The sequence below is a fragment of the Hemiscyllium ocellatum genome, chromosome 28 (genome assembly GCF_020745735.1).
Source record: "Hemiscyllium ocellatum isolate sHemOce1 chromosome 28, sHemOce1.pat.X.cur, whole genome shotgun sequence".
NCBI lineage: Eukaryota > Metazoa > Chordata > Chondrichthyes > Orectolobiformes > Hemiscylliidae > Hemiscyllium > Hemiscyllium ocellatum.
In genome coordinates, this window is record NC_083428.1 from 15,674,095 (window position 1) to 15,689,771 (window position 15,677).

Here is a 15,677-nt window from a genome sequence, read left to right on the forward strand (position 1 = left end):
ATAAAGTGCAAACTTTCAGTCATCTTTTAGAACATGATAAATGTGAGCAATTATAAAAATCAGTCAATATTATTGAGTGCTAATTTAATGAGCTGAAATTATTTAACATTGGGGTTGAAGGAAATGTATATGTGCCACCTCTTTGTAAGTGCCTCCTTATTTGTCCCACTTCCTTGTACTTCCCCACAGCAGTTAAGGAAACAAGGTAACATAGAGGTCAGTCAGCCCTTCAAACTTGTTCTGTCACTCAATGTGATCATAGCTGATCTGCATCTTAACCTATCCATTCACCTTGGTTCCAAAAGACTTAAAATGATCATATAACAAAATCTATCAATCTCAGTTTTGACAATCTTAATTGATCTACACTCAAATTATATTGGGCATATTGAGATTCACCCTTCTAATACCGTTTGAATGAAGGAGTGATTTCTGATATTATCACCGAATGAGTTAGATTGACATTTAAGGCTGTGTCCCCATGTTCCCCTCACCAGAGCAAATAGTTCACTATCTATCTTACAAATTTGTTCAGTCGTCTTAAATTCAATTCACTTTGACCATTCCCAATAGGTCCAATCAGTTCTCCTGAATTCTGCTACTAGCCTTGTCATTTGTTCACCACATTTCCAAATTGCCATTACTCCATTATCTCATCAGTCATCAAAACTAATGGTCCACACTTCGCTCATTTCAGACTTTTACATTAAAACGAAAACAAAAGCAGGTATTCTCAAAAAATATTGCTGGTAGAATTCTGGATGAAAAGGACCCAGCAACCAGACCTTCTCATTTATACAGACCTTTCATAACTAAGCTGTGTTGTTTATGGAAGATGCAATCAAAGTCGCTGCTACTTGTAGGAGCTATGGTTTAAAATAAGAAAGTGATACTTATTTGAAACTGGAAGAAAAACCTTTTAAAAGATGTCATAGTTTTAATAATAGAATGTTTAACTCTAATTCCTGCAGTGTCTGAAATCTTCCCTTAAACATGAAGTATATCTGCTTATTGGTTAATTTAGCTTATTTCTGACTGCACTGCTAATTGGGCAGCTCTGTATGACAGCAAACATCACAAACAGAGAACTAATAAGGCTACTCTGTATTCTACAAATCCACATTACCTGCTGACCGTAGGGTTGACAGCAAACCTAGTAAGTCTTCTGCTCAGTAAATCTGTCTTCCTATCTGAAGGAGCTAATGTAGTATGGATATTTCAATGGGAGAGAAAAATATAACCGTATTAAGTCATAATAGAAATAAATTTGATGCAGTTTGCAATTGACTATATCTCTGAAGACCAGTCACATCATATAACTGATTTTTGAAGATAATCCATCTTCTTTGAATAAAATGTCTTGCTTTGTATTTCTCAATTTTTGATTGGAATACAATGGGTCCTTTAGCAATATTTAAATATACTGGGAAATAACAATGTAGGAAGTAGGGCAGGAGTTGGTAGGCCATTTGACTCTGTGAGACTACTCTACAATTATAGTTGATTTTTTGCCTCAACTTTGCTTTTCCATATCCTTTGCACATCTCTTCCATAAAAGAGATCAAGAATTTGTCTATCTCAGCCTTAAATCTACTCACAAATGGAGAATCGATAGCCCTCAGGGGTAGACAATTCAAAAGATTCGTAGCCGTCTAAATAAATAAATTATTCCTCATTTCAGTCCTGAATGTTCTCATCGTCCCTTATCCCAAGACTGTATGCCTATGTGTTCCCAGCAAGAAAAACATCCTCTCAATTTCTACTTCTTAAGCCCATCTTGTATGCATCAACAGGATCATCCCTTATTTTTCTAACCCTAGACAACATAGGACTAATGTATTTCTCATCAAAGGAACCACTGTCTCATTACATAGGAACTAGGTGCAGGAGTATGCCGTCCAGTGCTTTGAGTCTGCTCTACAATTCAAAATGGCCCTGGCTGATCCTCTGTCTGAATGACATATTTTCATTTTCTCCCCATGCCCCTGGATGCCTTTAGAACTAAAAATATATCTATCTCTTTCTGAATTTATTCTGTGACCTGACCTCCACAGCCTTGTGTGATAGAGGATTTCATAGGTTCATTGCTCTTTGAAGATATTTTTCATCATCTTGGTTCTAAGTAAGTCAACCCCAAATCCTGAGACTAGGTCACCTCTCCCTAATCAGGGAAAGCATCCTCCCTCCTCCAGGTCTGTCCAGCCCTGTTAGATTTCATATATTTCTATCAGATCCTCTCTATCCTTCTGAACTCTAGTGAAGACAGACCCAGTTGAACCACCTCTACTCATTGGAGAATCCTACCATCCTGGTAGCAGCTTATTGAACTTCTGCTACACTCTCACTATACCAACAAAATCCTCTCTTAGATAGAGACTACCCAGGATCCAATCTAGAGAATGTTTGTTGTACCATGCTAAGGAAGTGTGGCCTTCCTTAGATATGGAGTCCAAAGCACACAATAGTCCAGATGTGGGTTCACCAGTACTCTATTCTTATACTCTAATCCCCTTCCAACGAAGGACACCATACATTTCAACTTTTTAGCTATAGCACCTGCAAGTGTATTTAAACATCACCATTTAGATTAGATTACTTACAGTATGGAAACAGGTCCTTCGGCTCAACAAGTTCATACCGACCCGCTGAAGCGCAACCCCAACATTTTACCCCTTCACCTAACACTACGGGCAACTTAGCATGGCCAATTCACCTAACCTGCACATTTTTCGACTGTGGGAGGAAACCGGAGCACCCGGAGGAAACCCACGCAGACATGGGGAGAATATGCAAACTCCACACAATCAGTCGCCTGAGGCCGGAGTTGAACCCGGGTCAGTGCTAACCACTGTGCCATATCTTTTCAAACAAAAAAATTTGTTTTTCTCATATTATCAGTAATTAACCTCATACATTCCCACATTATTTTTCATCTGCCACCTTGCTGCCTAATGCTTAACATCTTATAAGCCTCTTTTTTGCCTCCTGACAACTTCACATGCGTATTTGTATAGCACCTTTTTGACCGCAGGACATCCTAAAGTGATTTACAGCCAATTAAGTACTTTTGAAGTATAGTCACTGTATAATGTAGGGAATATGGCAGCCATTTTGCACACAATAAAGTTCCACTGCCAGCAATGTGATAGTAATCAGATAAACTGCTTCAGATACAAAAGAAATTTCAACTGCATAATTTTCCCTCCACTCACCCTCCTTTCCTGTTTCCCTAGGGAAAAAAAACAATGAAAATATAACTGCCTACTATGAAATATGCATACAACTTTGGGCCAAAGTTCAGCTCCTGAATTGTTTAATCATTATAAATCATACTGTGATTTCTCCTTAATTTATCATTTACCTCTTCACAGAGTTTGAGTTCATAAAGAAGTGAATATTTTCTATTGTTTACTTATTTTCCAACTGTTGTTTGAATCAACAAGATACCATCTCCCTCCGTAATACAATGCTTGCCTTTTATGTGTTGGTGCAGAATACTGCTGCTGTTAGATTTGTGCCTGAGGTATGTCGATGGTGTTACAGATATAATAGTAATGAATTAAACCAGTCATTAAAAGCCTGTTGAGAATTCCAAAGAAAAATAAAGTGTAACAATGTGCACAATGTATGTATTCTTAGTATTGTTCAATTTTTCCAAGCCAAACATTAAATTGCAATTTCATTCCTTCAATTAATGTCTACTATGACAAACTAATGGGGCAAACTGACAGTGATACCAGCTTGCAAGCAGTTTAAAATAAATGAGTATGCTAACTTCAAATAATATGATTTCATTTTGTAAGGAGTGAGCAAGCAAATGTCTTACACAGAATATGACAATTTAACCCAGGAGAATAAGTAAGAACTTAGTAATTTTGTTTTAATCAAAGCAGTTATGATCAAGATTCCACGTGACTGGGTGTTTCTTATATTCATCAAAAATGGTTCACCCCCTTCCAAATTTATTTTATTCTCCTTAAAAGTGATGGCTCATGCCGGGCAAAGTTTCACAGGCAGCAGCAGCCTGTCAACTTTTCACATGCCAGTCTTTGGGCAGACTATTCAAAAAACAGTCAGCATCACAGCTCAGAACACAACCCTACTGTTACTCAATATCCACATAGGCTCTTTCTGGATAAGATTTCCAAATAGCAATCATCACTCTGGGTGACCTTGTGCATCAGCAAAGATACATTTGAGAAACTTCCGTTATGTGGAGAGATTAGAGGAATTGGATAGTTAAACGTTGGAAGTATTCAAAATTAAGAGCAATCTCAGTAGGGTAAAAAACAATATTTTTTTACTGACAGGAGGGTTGGTTAACTAGAGGAGACACAGATATTTCCAAATCAACCTATTCAAAAATGTTCAGATGCACCTCTGGAGCCGGTGGACCTCCAAGCTCGGGTTAGGACAATATCACTGCACCACAAGAGTCCTAACTAGATGACACATATTGTAATAGTTGGTGAAAGACCTAGACTGGAGATGAATCAATCTTTTTTCATGCGGCAAGATCTGATCTGGAATGAACTATCTGCAAGGTTGGTAGAAAAAGGATTTAATAGTAGCTTTCAAACATGAATTAGAGAAATATTTGAAGGAGAAAAGTTGCAGGGCTTTACAGCAAAGGCAGGAGAGTGGGGCTAAATGGGTAACTCTTTCAAAGAAGCAGCACAAGAACAAAACATCTCCTTCAATGTAGAACAATTCATGATTTATACTTATAACGTGCAAATACACCAAATGGGTGTGGATTTATGGATCAGAAATTGACCTGAATAATGACATTCAAGCTGCTGTACATGATTTTAAAGTCTTCTTACACTTTTTCATTTATATTATCAATTCGCAGTTTTCAATCACCATTTTCAGTGATGACAGATGTGAAGAGCTAACTAATGAAGATACATTGTATACTTGACACTTAGATTCTCCATCTAACTGAGGGGCCATCGCATTGAGGTTTTAACATATTAACAGTGTTTAATTGTGTTGATGTAGAAAAATTGTTTTCTCGAGAACAAGAGGCATAAAGTTAAGCCATTCCGAACCAATACAGTAAAGATCTGGAATCCTCAAAGAATGTAAATACTGGGCTAATTGAAATTTCCAAGCTTTAAACTGATTACATTTTTGTTATCTAAGGATTTAAGTAAAACAGAATAAATGCAGTAGAGGTGCAAATTGGTCATAAACCAAGAAAATAGTAAAACTTGATTGTAGGGCTGAATGGCTTCTCTTTTTGTATAGTCAACTAGGGGATAAACTTCTCAAGATGCAGAGAGATACCATGATGCCATAATGAACAAATCGGGAATATTTTGATGGATGATGCATTGCATTCTCATTTCAACTTGCATTAAAGCTTTATGGTTTCCCCTTACCTAAGGTTCAGGAGATTTTAAAAAATCACTATTCAAACTATCTTACACGCCCTGTTTATTTAAAGACACATCCTTAGTGTTTTTCGTGACAAGAACGTAGAGTCAGAAAGATGTACAGCACGGAAACAGATCCTACGGTTCAACTCATCCATGCTGACCAGATATCCCAACTAAATTTAGTCCAAATTGCCAGCACTTAGCCCATATTCTTCTAACCCTTCCTATTCATATACCCATCCAGATGCCTGTTAAATGTTGCAATTGCACCAGCCTCCACCACTTACTCTGGCAGCTCATTCCATACACACACCACCCTTTGCGTGAAAAAGTTAGCTTTTATATCTTCCCCTCTCACCTTAAACCTATGCCTACTAGTTCTCCTGTCCCCACCCCAGGGAATACCTTTGTCTGTTTACCCTGTCCATGCCCTACATGATTTAATAAACCTCTATAAGGTCACCCCTCAGCCTCCGCCGCTCCAGGGAAAACAGCCCCAGCCTATTCAGCCTCACCCTATAGCTCAAATCCTCCAATCCTGGCAACATCCTTGTAAATCTTTTCTGAACCGTCTCAAGTTTCACAACATCCTTCCGATAGGAAGGAGACCAGAATTGCATGCAATATATCAAAAGTGGCCTAACCGATGTCCTGTACAGCCGCAACATGACCTCCCAACTGCTATACTCAATGCTCTGATCAATAAAGGAAAGCATACCAAACGCATTCTTCACTATGCTATCGACAATGCACCACAATGCAAAGATCAGCAAAATAGCTTGCTTTCACACTGTGGTGTGAATCTCTAATTGGTATTGGTGTGAGTGTTACAAAAGTAAGGGCAAACAAGAATATTTCTCATTGATTTAAACGTTCGAAACATTTTGAAATAAGGGATACAGGACTGAAATGGGTAATAGTAACTTTACTCAGGTTTTGAAATGGCAACATTGATTGAGAAGTTGCTGGTAAGTACAAATATAAACATGCCAATTATTTGTCAATTATTATATATCAAAGACTAAAGTACTTTAAGAATATATTCACAGTCTTTGTAGAACCTTGTCCTGGAGAATACTTCCTAAAATCACTGAGAAGCATAAACGCAACAGGCATCAGTTTCAATTTCCTTCAAGAAAGCTGTTCATCAAGAGGTTAGGCCTGCCCCTAAAATGTTTCCTTAACTCTTTCCATCTGCAGTCTATTTAAGCAGAAGGACAGATTAAAGCAATTTTTAGAATAAAATTCATATACGTTTGAAGATAGGACGGATTTGCCTTTATTGTCCTGTGATGATTGGACATGAAATTGGGGACTGGTGGTATATTTGGGAATGTAAATGACTGGGCAACAGTGCCATAACTACCCTAGTGCCAGAGGTTTGAAATTCCCACATAGGTCAGGACGTCAGGACTTCTGCAAGGTCCCAATGTGCATCTGTGGTTGTATGTATGGTCTCCAATATTTGATAGACTGAAAGGTTTGGCCTGTTGATTCAAAAGTAAGCAGCAGATGAGAGAATTGTCCACCACGTGTATATTTTGTGATCCTGGTTGAGGAAGGGTACCAGGAAGTATTTCCAGTTCGTCACACGTGAGATATTGGGGTACTTCTACATTTAATCTACCAACTGACCTTGGTGTAATGTCTCATCGAATATGTGGGAACTCTAAAAAAATATCACCCCACTGTCAACACAGCCAAACTGTGTGCTCTGGGACTTAAACCCACAGCCATATCTAATAGTAGAGACTGATGCCAGTAAATCAGCGCGGCAGTCACATTATTTACTGGCATGAAAAGTTCCCCAACACAAATATTTTTGAAAGAAAAGTCCTTTCTTATTATATGTTTTCGTCTTGTTTAAAAGCAGATATCCATTAAAGTCTCAGTTGGCAAATGAGCTATGACTGTGGTATTGAGGCAACATATCAAAGGCCAAGGAATGATTCTCCATCAGTATTCATTTAGCTGCTCTCATTCACAGTCACATCCACAATAGGCTTCAACACAGCTAAGCTAGTGAGGGAGAACTGCTTCCTCAATTGTTTCCCAATGTCTCATGTTGGAAATGATGCATTGGTCGTGATGCTCCACCAGTCAAATAGTCTGCTGACATCAGTTGTGTTTACAAGAGTGAGAAAGTGCGAAACAGCATTCAACAATTGTCCAACTGCACATCTCCAGAACAGAGGAAAGAAGAGACACATTGGAAAGTAAATCCTAATGTTAAAATTATTGAAAAATGAACTTGCAATAAATTCTTAGTATATTGATTTCATACATTATGTTTCAATGTTCGTTATCACAAACTATAAGCAACACCCTAATCATGTATAATTAGACACAAATGTTACTAACAATGGCCAAAGATAATGGAATTTAACAAGACTATTGCCATTAAAAAAACTTAATTATTTTACAGTGAATTCATTTGATCATCTCTTAATTATTTAGCACTTTAAGAACGCCATCATCCTTCATGTCAGATCCTATTTTATTTTTCCAAGCAAACTATGAGATAATTGGAATACTTTTCAGCTTGACTGTCTTTTGCATTGAATTGCCTGCCTGTTGTAGAATACATCTTTTTTTGTCTGATTGTAATAAATAGGATTAAAATCCAGATGGATTCTACAATAGACAGATGCTTTGCCCCCACCGCAACTCCCCTAACCATAGCACCCACCCTTCACCAGAAGTCAACAGTGAAAAACACCCAGTGTTTCTATTTAATTAATTGAATTTAAAAATTGCTATTCCATAATTGTCAACATATTCTTCATATCATTTTCAGGTGAGAAACAGTTTTGTTTTTATTAATATTGGGAATAACCTAGAATTGATGCAGGCCTTTTAAGTAAGGAAACAGTGTAACTGTTGATTAAAATGTGTTTTTTTTGTAGTCAACTGTAGTTCTTGTCATTCCCAATCCCAAAAAAGCTACTTTTAAATATCCTTTTCAGTCATGTTATGATACACCTCCAGCATAGGTGAGACTTGAAATTAGACCTTCTAGTTCAGAGAAAGGGGCAATGCTACTGCAATGCAAGATCTCCTAATACCAAGTAGATGATGAGTCAGCGAGGTTAACCATTCCAGCAATGAAAATGTTCCTAATCACACTCCAATTGAGTCATTCCATGAGTCAGCATCCTCTGATACATCAAAAAGAGGCTGAGAATAAATCCCCAAGGTTGCTAAAATTTCTTTATACATAACATACAGTATCAGGAATGTGTGCACAGAGAGTTACTTAATGACAGGCTCCTAAATCCATTTAGATGTTTTACAAGACAAGCTGTGAATTAAGAATTAAATTATTGTGAGATTTATTATCTCTAAATTCCATAACTACTCCTCAGACTCAAAGGATGAGGCAGTGCAGAAAGGGGTTGATTGATCCATTGAGTCTATGCTGGCTTTGCAAAGAGCAATACAGCGAATCCCACTCTTTCCATAATCCTGCAATTATTTTTCTCCTTCAAGTACTTATCCAATTCCATTTTAAAGACCATATACCATTCTTTCATGAAGTATATTCCAAATCCTCATCATTAATTGTGTAAAAAGGCTTTTCCTTATTTGCATCTGATTTCTTTGTCATTCACCTTAAACCTGCCCTTTGGTTATTTACCCTTTGGCCACTGGAAACCCTTTCTCCTATTTACTCTGTGGCACCCTGCTTGGTTTTCAACATCCCTGCCAAATCTCTTCGGAGATTCTTTATTCACTGCTTGAAGAAGAACAATTCCACTTTCTCAAGTCTATCCACCCAATTGTAACTCCTCATCCCTTGAACAGTTTTGGTATATCTTTCCTGTACGCTCCCCAAAGTGCTCACACCCTCTCTAAAATATGTCTGTGAGAATTGGACGTACTGCTCCAAAAGTGACTATAATTCTGCATACATTTAGCATAACTCCTGGGTTTTTGTTTTGCTGTGCCTCTACTTAAAGAGCCCATATTGTGAACTGCTTTGTTAATCTGTTCGAACCACCTTCAAAGATCCAGCCAGGATAACAGACATGGATCGAGTGGCCCATCTAGGGTAGGATGAGCTGCAGACATCAGGAACCACACTGTGACATGAATGCAGGGACAACAATGATTGGTGAGTAGGATCGGTGAATATTTCCATTCTTTAAGTCAAAAGTGACATTTTCAATTTTTGTTTGGAGCGCTAGTCTTTTTCTTTTTTCTTCTTTAGGAATAGCTGGTCAGAAATACGATAGGTGTTTTGAAAGATTATTACAGTAAAGTATTAAAGGGCAGAGATGCTAGTGTAACAATTAATGCATTAAATAAAATACCATAACAACGGCAGGACAAATGATGTGTTGCTGCTACAGCATGCCGAAGCTGCTGGACATCAAAATGGTTGCAGCTCGAGAAATTTCAGATCCATAATTAGAAGCTGGGGTCTGAGCTCTTGTTATTGAGCCACATCAGGAAGGGGACAAGTTGCCCTGGACACCTTGCTCCAAGAGGAGCTCATATCCCTCAGATAAGGTAATTCAAATTCAAATTTGCTCTTTGATCAGGGATGACTGCAGGGGAGGCAAGTATAGGACCTAGGGTCAGCATTTGAGGAAAAGGCTCTTAAGGCACAGTATTAGTGTCCTAACCTTGGAGAGCTGGTTTCAAGATCCAGCTGCTTCTGAGATGTAAAATAACACCCCTGAACAAGTTGATTAGAAAATATCTAGCATTTGAGGAGCCTGAGCCTCTGCAATTGTCCAAAGTTTTTGTGAGCTGTGTGGACCAATAAGGAATAAGGATGAGTGAACTGACAACAGTGCACTGGCACAGGGAACCATTCAAGTGGGAGGAAGAAAAAGGAATATAACTGCAGTATAGGACAATACAATCAGAAGGATAGATGCAGTGTAAGTCAGACTCCCAACGATTATGTTGCCTGCCCAGTGCCAGGGTTAGGGACCTCTCCTTAGGCTGGAAAGGAACTTGGAGTGGGAGAGGACAGATCCAGTTGGCATTATTTACATCCAGAGAAGGAGTTAAAAATGGGTAACTATAAGCCTGTTGGCTTAACATCTGCCATTGGGAATATTTATTTTAATAGTATTTGCTTTTTGAAGATTTCTGAAACAACCCTACTATTCAACACCGGGTTATAGTCCAACAGGTTTATTTGAAATGGCAAATTTTCAGAGCCCCTGCTCCTTCCTCAGAACAAATAAACCCGTTGCACTATAACCTGGTGCCATGTGATAATTGACTTTGTCCACCCTAGTTCAACATTGGCACCTTAACATCAATCCTACTACTGCAATCAATCTTCCATTTAGCTTCTAACAACTAGTTTTGGTATGTACAGTCACGTTATAATGGAAGCAAATCAATTTCTTCGTATCATTTTTTGATTCTAGCCTTTCTTCTTTTTCACTTTGACACCCTAAAACTAGTGCCAGATTATTTGAGTGGCAAATGTTATTCCTGTGTTCAAGAAAGGGAATAGGTATAATCCTGGGAATTACAGACCAATCAGTTTTATGCCTATGGTGGGCAAAGTCTTCGAGATGGCTCTGAGTGACAGGACTTATGATTACTTGGAAAACCGTTGTTTGTTTAAAGATAATCAGCATGGCTTTGTAAGGGTAAAAAATGAGGTCTGCAGATTCTGGAGATCACAGTTGAAAATGTGTTGCTGGTTAAAGCACAGCAGGTCAGGCAGCATCCAAGGAATAGGAAATTCGACGTTTCGGGCATAAGCCCTTCATCAGGAAGGGCTTATGCCCGAAACGTCGAATTTCCTATTCCTTGGATGCTGCCTGACCTGCTGTGCTTTAACCAGCAACACATTTTCAACCATGGCTTTGTAAGGGACAGGTCATGCCTCACAAACCTTATTGAATTCTTCGAGGATGTGACAGAATGCATTGAAGAAGGTAGAGCAGTGGATGTGGTGTACATGGATTTTTGCAAGGCATTTGATAAGGTTCCCCATGGTAGGCTCTGTCAGAAAGTAAGGAGATATGGGATACAGGGTAACTTTGTCTGTCTGGATATAGAATTGGCTGGCCCATAGAAGACAGAGAGTAGTAGTTGATGGAAAGTGATCAGCCTGGAGCTCGATGAGCTGTGGTGTTCCACAGGTGTCTGTTCTGGGACCTCTGATCTTTGTGATTTTCATCAATGACTTGGATGAGGAAGTGGAAAGATGGGTTAGTAAGCTTGTTGATGACATGAAGGTTCGTGGGATTGTGGATAATGTGGATAGCTCTTGTAGGTTGCAAGGGAACATTGATAGGATGCAGAATTTAGCAGATAAGTGGCAGATGGAGTTCAACCTGGAAAAGTGTAAAATGATTCACTTTGGAAAGTCGAATTTGAATGCAGAGTACAGGGTTAAAGGCAGGATTCTTGGCAGCGTGGAGTAACAGAGGGATCTTGGGGCCCATGTCCATGGATCTCTCACAAGATCATCAAAGAAGGGTCTGCTGGAAGGCTGGGGGAGTACCTGAACTGTATGGCAAAAATTGAGAAAGTGGTGGAATACTTTCAGGACAACAATCCAGACAGCCCTGAACTAAATCAGGTGGTAGGTTGAAGAGGCAATTGGGTGTGAAATAAGTTGGGGGGGAGGTTTAGCTTTTATTTTTCTTAGCAAAAGTAGGATAAGCCACTGAGAGCCTGAATCTCAGACATTTGAAAGAGCTGACAGTTTGGATCATAGGAGAAGCAGATTGTGTTGGCTGGTTACTTTTAAAGGAATATTTTAAAAACTACAACCAGCAAGACTGGTGCACCATGAGTGAGAAGTGGTTCCAAAAAAAGAGTCTTGAGGAATGAAAAAACTTGAAGGGGTTCAGAAACAAATTACAAGGACGTTGCCAGGGTTGGAGGATTTGAGCTATAGGGAGAGGCTGAATAGGCCAGGGCTGATTTCCCTGTAGTGTCAGAGGCTGAGGCGTGACCTTATAGAGGTTTATAAAATCATGAGGAGCATGGATAGGATAAATAGACAAGGTCTTTCCCCTGGGGTGGGGGAGTCCAGAACTAGAGGGCATAGGTTTAGTTTGAGAGGGGAAAGATATAAAAGAGACTTCAGGGGCAACTTTTTCACGCAGAAGATGGTGCACGTATGGAATGAGCTGCCAGAGGAAGTGGTGGAGGCTAGTACAATTGCAGCATTTAAAAGGTGTCTGGATGGATATATGAATAGAAAGGGTTTACAGGGATTTGGCCAAATGCTGACAAATGGGGCCAGATTGGGTTAGGATATCTGGTCAGCATGGATAAGTTGGACCGAAGGGTCTGTTTCCGTGCTGTACACCTCTGTGACTCTGAATTGCCACCCAAGTTGATAGGGTTTTTAAGAAGGCGTATGGTGTGTTGGCTTTCATTAGCAAGGGATTGAGTTTTAGAGCCATGAGGTTATGTTGCAGCTCTATAGAGGCCTGGTTAGACTACACTTGGAATATTGTGTTCGGTTCTGGTAGACTCATAATAGGAAATATGTGGAAGCTTTAGAGAAGGTGCAGAGAAGATTTACCATAATGCTGCTTGGACTGGAGGACATGTCTTATGAGGAAAGGTCGAAGGAGCTAGGGCTTTTCTTATTGGAGTGAAGAAGGATGAGAGGTGACTTATTGGAGGTGTACACAATGATAAGAGGCACAGATAGAGTGGATAGCAAAAGACTTTTTCCCATGGCAGAAATGTCTATCACAAGGGGGCATGATTTTAAGGTGATTGGAGGAAGGTTATAGCGGAGATGTCGGAGGTAGGTTCTTTACACAAAGAATGATGGGTGCATGGAATGCACTGCCAGCAGTGGTAGTAGACTCAGATAGATTAGGGACATTTAAGCGACTCTTGGATAGGCATATGGAAGATAGTATGTAGTTTAGTCTGATCTTAGAGTAGGATAAAATGGTGGCACAATATCGAGGGCCGAAGGGCCTGTATGGTGCTGTACTGTTCTATATTCTAAGTAGTATGTTCTAGTGCCTCTTCCACTCACAGATTTTCTATTCCACCATTTTCCTTGTGGATTTCCACATGATCATTTTGATTTCTTTAATTATTCACAGGATAAGGGCTTCATTGGCCAATATTTATCGCCTAACTCTAAATTAAGAGTCAACCACATTGCAGTGTGTCTGGAGCCACATACAGGCCAGGTGAAGTAAGGATGGCAGATTTTCCTCCCTAAAGGACATCAGTGAACCAGATGGGTTTTTCCTGACAATCAGTAATGGTTTCATGGTCATCAATAGAGTCTTAATTCCAGATTTTTATTGTATTCAAAAATTCCACCATCTGCCATGGTAGGTTTCAAACTTGGATCCTGAGAACGTTACCTGGGTCTAGATTAACAGTCCAGCAATAATACCACTAGGCCTGTCTCTTCATTTACCGCGTGTAATTGTCTATGTGAAGTATTGTGGATGTCTGCCAGAAATGCTGTTTCTTATCTTTTAACACTTGATGCTTATCCAAATGAGCTTTTAAGTTTGCAGCAATTCTATTTCTGTATGCTTCGATATTCATAATTTTCCTTACATTTTCAACATTTTTCTGAAGATTATAATGCAGCCAGTGGTGTTGCAATTCTCCTTTCCACGGAGGCATGGACATGTATATTAATGCATGTCCAAGATATATAATGGCTGTATTCAGCAATTCAGAAGTAAGTGCATCCATATTCATTGCCTCTATGAATGTTATTTCCTTATGTCAACTGTATAGTGTGTTCAGAAGCCCCAAGAAATACCCAACCTCATCTCTGGAGGAGATTATTACATAACCAGCCACAATATTATATATTACTTCCATGGTTCCCTGAACCACTGTACCATGGTCAGTTCACTCACCCTTCCTGCATTCCTGTCTCTGATCCACAAAGCTTGCAAAATTCTTGTAAGTGTTGGGCAATTGCAGAGGGTCAGGCTCCTTAAATGGCACCATAATATTATTAGCACAAATGCTCTAGCAACATAATTTTAAATATTGAGTATGGAAATAATTCGCAGAATCATAAATACTACATATTAGAACCAACCTGTGGCAAGAGATGATTAAAAATCATGAAATCACTGTGTTTTAAAAAGACATTAAAACTGATTTCCAACAGAAACCATTAATTGCCTTCAAAAGGCTTACTTGAGCACAGCAGTTTTAATGTTTCAGAAGAATATTGATCACAGTCATTGTTATCACATGGAAATCAATGGCCTAATCAAATCATCCTTTCTACCTCTGTATTTGCAACGCTATAAAATTAAAACCTTCAAAGATCCTCAAAATTGGCCCCAATAGTTCCTAACCAGACCAATAACCAATCCCAGACTTTGTGAATTAACAATTCTAGACACTGGCTTGTACATGAATAAAAGAGTTGGCAATTTATTAACAATGTAATAACGTTAATAGAGCAAAAGTAAACAACAAAGTAATCTAACTGAGCTATGCTACAATCTCAAAAAACCTATGTTTTCAGTCTCATTCACACAAAAGACGGACAGACACACAAACAAACACCGTTAAAGGATAAATAAAATAGCAAAACTGGCCAGATTACTTAAGTGGTTTCCATGGTGTATTGTTCCACAGGCATAGATGATGGTTTCTTGGGTTGATCTTCTGAAGATGCTGATCAGTTATCTTTACAGTTCACTCAAATAAAGACTGTAATAAGTCTAACTTAGTTTTCCTTTTTCAACTTCCATGAGTTGCTCATGGGAGGTAAGACAGGGACCTTTCAAATTTTTATGCTGTAGATTGAACAACCATATTCCTTTCCTCACAGAAACCACAAACCAAAATCCAATTCAAACTCTGACCACTCCCTGACAGACTGACTGACTGTCTGCCTGTCTCTCTCGCTCTCTCTCTCCATGAGGTCCCATTTACCATTCAGCATATGCCATCTGTTCCAGCCCTGGGTGACTGTGTGGAGTTTGCACATTCTCCCATGTCTGCATGGGTTTCCTCCAGATGCTCCAGTTTCCTTCCAAAGTTCAAAGGTGTGCAGGTCAGGTGGATTGGCCATGTTAAATTGTCCATAGTGTTAAGGGATGGGTAGGCGAGGTAAGTTAGCCACGGTGAGTGTGAGGTCATAGGGATAAGGTGGGAGGCTGGGTCTGGATGGGATGCTATTTGGAGGGTGAGTATAGCCCCGATGGGCTGAATGGCCTCTTCCCACACTGTAGGGATTCTATGATTCTATCTGCTTGAGCATAAGGTATTTTTCAGACTTCTGGAACCAATTCCTAGGTACTGACCTGGTTAATGGTTAACTTTTGCTATCTATTTAAACAAAATGCT